Here is a 6463-nt window from a genome sequence, read left to right as displayed (position 1 = left end):
CCTCGGTGCCACCCTGCATTTTACTGAGGACGAAATAACCCTTACCTTACCCCCTGAGAATGCATGGATCATGACCCTTGCAGTTGAGCCCTCAGCCATGCAAGCCCCAAAATGGAGCCCGTGGGAAGACCAGGTGTACCCCCTCGTGTGGGCATCAGGGATTCTAGGAAAGGCCACCCATCAGACCCCCATTATTATTCAGCTCATATCAGGGAAAGGCCCAGTGCAAGTAAAACAGTATCCAATCAAAAGGGAAGCCAGAGAAGGTTTACAGAAAACTATAAATCGATTCCTAATGTATGGTATTCTCCGGGAATGTCAGTCAGCCTGGAACACTCCCATTCTACCCGTACAGAAGCCTGAGGGCACGTATCGGCTGGTACAAGACCTAAGGGCAGTCAATGAACGGGTTAAGACTCTGCACCCTCTTGTCCCTAACCCGTATACCTTATTGGCTTCTATAGGGGGACAGTATACCCATTTTTCAGTCCTTAATCTGAAAAATGCTTTCTTTACCTTCCCAGTTGCCACCCCATCACAGGAGATCTTCTCCTTCGAGTGGGAGGACCAAAAAAGGGTTAAAAAGCAACTTTGCTGGACAGTGTTGGCCCAGGGATTTAAAAACTCCCCCACCCTCTTTGCCCAGGCTCTGGCCAGGGACCTACAGGAGTGGGATAATGAGGAGGCCCTCCTTCTGCAGTATGTAGATGATTTGTTAATTGCCACTGTGGGCCAAACACCCTGCCTTAAAGCCACCGTGAGCCTCCTGAATTTTATGGGACTCCGGGGATATCGGGTAGCACGGAGTAAGGCTCAAATTGCCCTCCCAGAGGTAAGGTACCTCGGGTTTCACATACGGCAAGGGGAGCGTCAGCTTTCAAGTGAAAGAAAGAAAGCTCTCTGTCAAGTTCCTACCCCAAGTAACCGTAAGCGGCTCAAGGCATTTCTGGGTATGGCAGGCTTTTGCAGGATATGGATCCCAGAGTTTGGACTGTGGGCTAAACCCCTGTACGACTGTGTAAAAGGAGCAGATCATGACCCCTTCTATTGGACCCCAGAGGCTGACAGGGCATTTAAAATCCTAAAAAAAAATTAATGGAAGCCCCGGCTCTGGGCCTGCTGGATCTCTCTAAGCCGTTTCAGTTGTATGTACATGAACAAAGGGGGGTGGCCCTAGGAGTGCTTACACAGCTGTTAGGAGCATGGAGACGTCCTGTGGCTTATTTTTCTAAGCAATTGGATCAGGTTGCAAAGGGTTGGCCGGCATGTTTACGGGCGGTCGCAGCTACTGCCCTATTGCTTGAGGAAGCTGAGAAGCTAACATTGGGAGGGGTTATGCAAATCTATACTCCCCATATGGTCCGAGCCTTATTGAATGCAAAGGGAGGACTTTGGCTCACCCAGGCTCGGATTGCTCGGTACCAGGCTAAGCTGTTAGAGAACTCTGAAGTCACCTTACAGCCTTGCCCCTCCCTTAACCCAGCCACCCTCTTGCCAGAAACAGAGGAACAGAAACATGACTGTTTAGAGATCATAGACGTCCAGTACTCCAGCCGTCCGGATTTAAAGGATGTACCCCTCCCAAATGCAGATTATGAGTGGTACACTGATGGTAGCAGTACTGTAATAGATGGGCAAAAAAGGGCGGGTTATGCTGTTGTGACCCTCCATGACACTGTGAAAGCTGAAGGTTTGCCTGCTGGGACCTCTGCCCAGCTTGCCGAACTAATAGCCCTGACCCGTGCACTTGAACTGTCAAAAGGAAAGCGGGTCAATATTTTTACTGATTCAAAGTATGCTTTTGGTGTGCTGCATGCTCATGCTGGCCTATAGAAGCAAAGGGGAATGCTGACAGCCCAAGGCTCCCCAGTCAAGTACGGGCCCCAAATCCTCTGGCTCCTAGAAGCCGTACAACTTCCCTCGGAAGTGGCGGTGGTACACTGTAAAGCCCATCAAAGGGAAGATCAAGATGTGGCCAGAGGTAACGCCCGGGCAGATAGAGAGGCTAAGCATGCTGTCACCCTGCCATCCCCTCAGGCTGAGAACACCCATATACATGCCCTTATCCCATCAGTAGGGGAGCTTCCAACCCCTCAGTACTCTGGGGAGGAGAGCTAACTGACAAACTCGGTCTCCAGGAAAAGGAGGGATGGCTCCATTCCCCAGAAGGGAAGGTCCTCTTACCAAAGGGCCTAATCCGGCCAGTGCTGCTGAAACTACATCAAACCACTCATGCTGGCAGGGAAGCACGTATCCAGCTAATGGGAAAATACTTTATCACTTCCGGACTCCGACCCCTGGCTGCCCAGGTACAAGCGGACTGCTTAGTCTGCCAAAAGAATAACCCCCAACCGGGACATCCTGTGCCACCAGCTGCCCTAGAACCCACTCCGGGCCCCGGACAAGTGTGGCAAATAGACTTTACTGAGTTTCCCCGGACCCAAGGGTTCAAATATCTCCTTGTTATAGTGGATCAGTTCAGCGGATGACCAGAAGCCTTCCCATGCCATAACTGCACTGCCAGAACAGTGGCCCTCAAGTTTGTTAAGGAGATCATTCCTCGCTTTGGACTCCCCCTGTGGATGGAATCTGACAACGGGACACATTTCACGTCAAAAATCATTCAAAGCATCTCACATGCCTTACAGATCCCCTAGAAACTCCATACGCCCTGGAGACCGCAAGCCACTGGTGTAGTGGAGCGTACCAATCAGACCCTTAAACGGCATCTCTCAAAAGTGTGCCAAGAAGCCTCACTGCGATGGCCTGATGCTTTGCCCCTCGTCCTACTCCGTATCCGCGTTCTCCCAAAGGGTAAATTAGGGCAGTCCCTTTGAAATTATGTTTGAAAGGGTATGGCCTATGAATGGCACCCCAGTTCTGTCAGGGGAATGGGAGTTGGGTAATGGTTTTTTGTCTCAGTATATGTGTTCCCTGTCTGCTGTCCTCTTGTCTCTTCACAGGTATACCAAGGATTTCCAGCCTCTCCCCTTGGACTCTCCCGTCCACTCCTTACAGCCTGGTGACTCTGTGCTTGTTCGCACCTGAAAAGACGAGCCTCTCCAGAAAAAGTGGAAAGGACCCTATACCGTCCTGCTGATCTCCCATACAGCAGCAAAAATCAAGGGACACAGGAACTGGATCCATCACTCTCGTCTGAAGGCAGTACCCGCCCCCTCGTCAGCAGAACAGTGGACCGTCCAACCTGCTGACTCCTCATCTAGTGACAATCTCGGGCTAAAGCTACTGTTTAAAAGACACAAATAGCGGGCACCTTAATGCTAAAATGGGCCAACCCAGGTACTGGAGACCCTGGGTTGGGAAGACTCTGGTAATAATTAGTTGGGTAACATTGTTATTCTCTGTATTGGTATTTCCAAACTGTGCATCTCGGGAGCATAACTCCTTTGTTTTGCTTGCGCACCATGTTGCTAATTTAACAAACCAGACTGATTGCTGGGTATGTGATCCAACTCCACTATCCCCCAAAACGGGAATGCCCCTTGATATGCTGCCCTTGACCCTAGCAGAATTAGCCACCACCAAAGAGCAGGAAAGAATGGACTCGCCATTCTGGAATAAGACCTCTTTACAGCAGGCCACCTATCAGGACCAGGAGTATTCAGTTGCAGTACTCACTGAGGGAGTGTTATGTTTTACCCGAAACCAATCTGATCACTATGGGCGTCCTGTGGGAAAAAGCTCCTGTGTTATTACAAAGTGGGCTAATGGGTATTAAATAAAGACCAACAGGGAAGGCCAACAGTGTGGGTGTAATGGTTCCTCCCCTTTTAGGGAAACTCTTACAAATAATCTTACCACAAAAAAGGGGTTTGAAAATGTAACTTGCCGTCCAGTGAACATCTCCAATGTAGCAAGCCAATGGTGGGTTTGTAGTGGTCCCTATGGCGAGTGTAATTTGAATAACACAATTAGAAATGCCTCCACTTGTACCCAATCAGGAGAATAGAATGCCCCCCTAGGGGCATATGAACTGTTTAAAAAAGCAGCCTTAAATATCCCAGGAATCCCCTTAAGAAACAGTCCTTACTGGGCTCTACGGGGTCACTATTTTGTATGTGGCCAAAAGGCTTACAAGGTGCTGCCAGCCAACTGGACAGGTAGCTGTTATATAGCTCATGGAGTTCCTCATTTTTCCATAACTGCCACACTGCCCAAAGGAAAAATTAGAAATGCCCGAGACACCTCTGTTAAGTCACGAGAAAAGACCCTGCGGCAACTGACTAAGGCATTGGAGGGCAATATAAAAAATCCCCTCACAACCGAGAAGCTTGTAGGGTGCTCTGTACTGGGAATAGCGCCACTGTTTACCGGGCCAGCCATGGCATGCATAGGCCGCTATACTATAAGGCTGCAGATGGTACTTAAAAAGGTAGCCTTAAAGTTAAAGAACTCGGTTAGTAATTTAGGGTCAGTAGTAAAAACATTAAATAAAGAGGTACAGCAGCTCAGGACGTTTTCCCTCCAAAACAGGCTGGCTTTGGACTATCTCTTGGCATCCCAAGGAGGGGTTTGTGCCCTCATCGGACCCCGATGTTATGTATATGTAAATAATAGCAGTTATAAAATCTATAAAAAGGTGGTACAGGCTAAGGCCCATGCCTGAGCCGGAGCACAGGTTGCCTATACTGCCCCAGAAAACAATTGGTTGCAAACCTTGTTTTCAGGCAGGGGTTTGTCTTGGCTTGGTGGTTTATTTAGCCTGCTATTGAAATTTCTCTTTCCTGTATTGCTTGTATTACTGGTATTATGCTGTGCAGTATCATGTGTTAGGGCCCTTTTGCAAAAGTTAATAAGTCATTCTCTTCAGGGCTATCACAAAGTGCTTATGCAAAGTCCTATTATAAAAAAATAAGTAGCCCAAGTAAAAAAACTCAAAGCCAAGGTTGTTGAGTGTTCTCAAAGGGGGGAGTTGTTGGGGACACTGGGGCATGGCCACTAGGTAACTCGAGGGGATGGAAGACCATGAGTGTCGATGAAGCCCCCTTGCACTAGGCCCCAGTGTCCTGGCCCCCCCTCCTGCCTGGAGGCACTCGCAGCAGCTCTGCGTACTAGGCCCAAGTGTCCTTGCCCCCCCCCCACCCCCCCAGCCTGGAGGCACACACAGCAGTTATGCTGAGAATCTGCAACAATATGTTGCAGAGTCAGACTGCCTAAAACTAAGCAAGGCCAAACAGGGGAGATATGGAAGAACAATGCTGAATAAAGCAGCTTTATGTATAGTTTAACAAATGATACAGAGAACCAGGGAACTAGCTGGGAACTGGATTGGCTGGCTATATGGATACTTGGGGCAGCTTGCTATTGGATAAGTATGCTGGGAAAAAGGATGTATAAAAGCCTGAGTAACTTCCTGCTCTGTGTGCAGGATTTGAGATTCTATTCTCCCTGTACCTTTTTGCAGCTGCAAATAAACTTTTCTGCTTCTCCACCCCGTTGTGATTATTGGGTGCAGCACACCGGGTAACGAACCAACTCAAGCTGTTGTTCAGCCTCTCGGCCGGCAACCATATGACAGCTCTCCCCTGGTTAGAGCATGCTCCTTGTGTGACAGCAGCTCAATGGGCGACCAAAGTATTGGAAGGCCTGAGTCTCTAAGGCCTAGGGCCAGCTGATGTGGAATACGTCCTATGGGGCCACCCCATGTGAAACGGACATTCTGCAAAGACAGCAGATGAGTGCCCAGCAGGTGGTACTCTTACTATGGAAACAAGACACACATTTCAGTGAGGCAGAAATGCTTGGCAAGCTATGGCCAGTGAGGAAACGCTGCCATCAGGACATTGGTAATATATGGTGCTTCTACAAGGGATTTTCACCAGCGTAGATGGGGAGCACGGGTCAGCATTCACATTGGACTCCCCATCACTACCTGGCCCAGCCCGGGGAAGCTAATGATCCAACCAGTGGACCAATTTCGGTGATGAATCAGGAACAGTCAACATGGCGTCGCCAAGGGCAAGTCATGCCTGACCAACCTGATTGCCTTCTCGGATGAGATAACTGGCTTTGTAGATATGGGGAAAGCGGTAGACATGATATACCTCGAGGGCTCCTTTCTGGTCTCCGACCAGGGGGCCCACTGCTGGGTGCATTACTGTACGGGGGAGGCCTGGTGCTACCTCTGCCGGGCGATGGGCCACGTCCGAAGGGATTCCCCTTGGCCCAGCACAGAGGAGCGTCTGGGACCCCTGAGCTCTGGCAGGGCTCTGGCCCCATCATTGCCAGCTCCCCAGGCTGCCCGGTGCCCAGAGTCGCCCCTCCTCCTCCCCAGCCCACCACTGATCCCACTTGGGCACTAGGGGCACCTCCCCCAGCGCACCCAGGTGAGTGGGAGGGCCCCGCCTCTTCTGCATGCACTCTGGCAGGGCCTGTGGAGGAGGGTGCAGTGGGGGGTACTGCCAGGCATGGGAGAGGGCCTGCCCCAAGGGGAATCTTCCCT

The sequence above is a fragment of the Lepidochelys kempii genome, chromosome 8 (genome assembly GCF_965140285.1).
Source record: "Lepidochelys kempii isolate rLepKem1 chromosome 8, rLepKem1.hap1, whole genome shotgun sequence".
Taxonomy (NCBI): domain Eukaryota; kingdom Metazoa; phylum Chordata; order Testudines; family Cheloniidae; genus Lepidochelys; species Lepidochelys kempii.
This window is presented reverse-complemented; position numbering follows the sequence as displayed.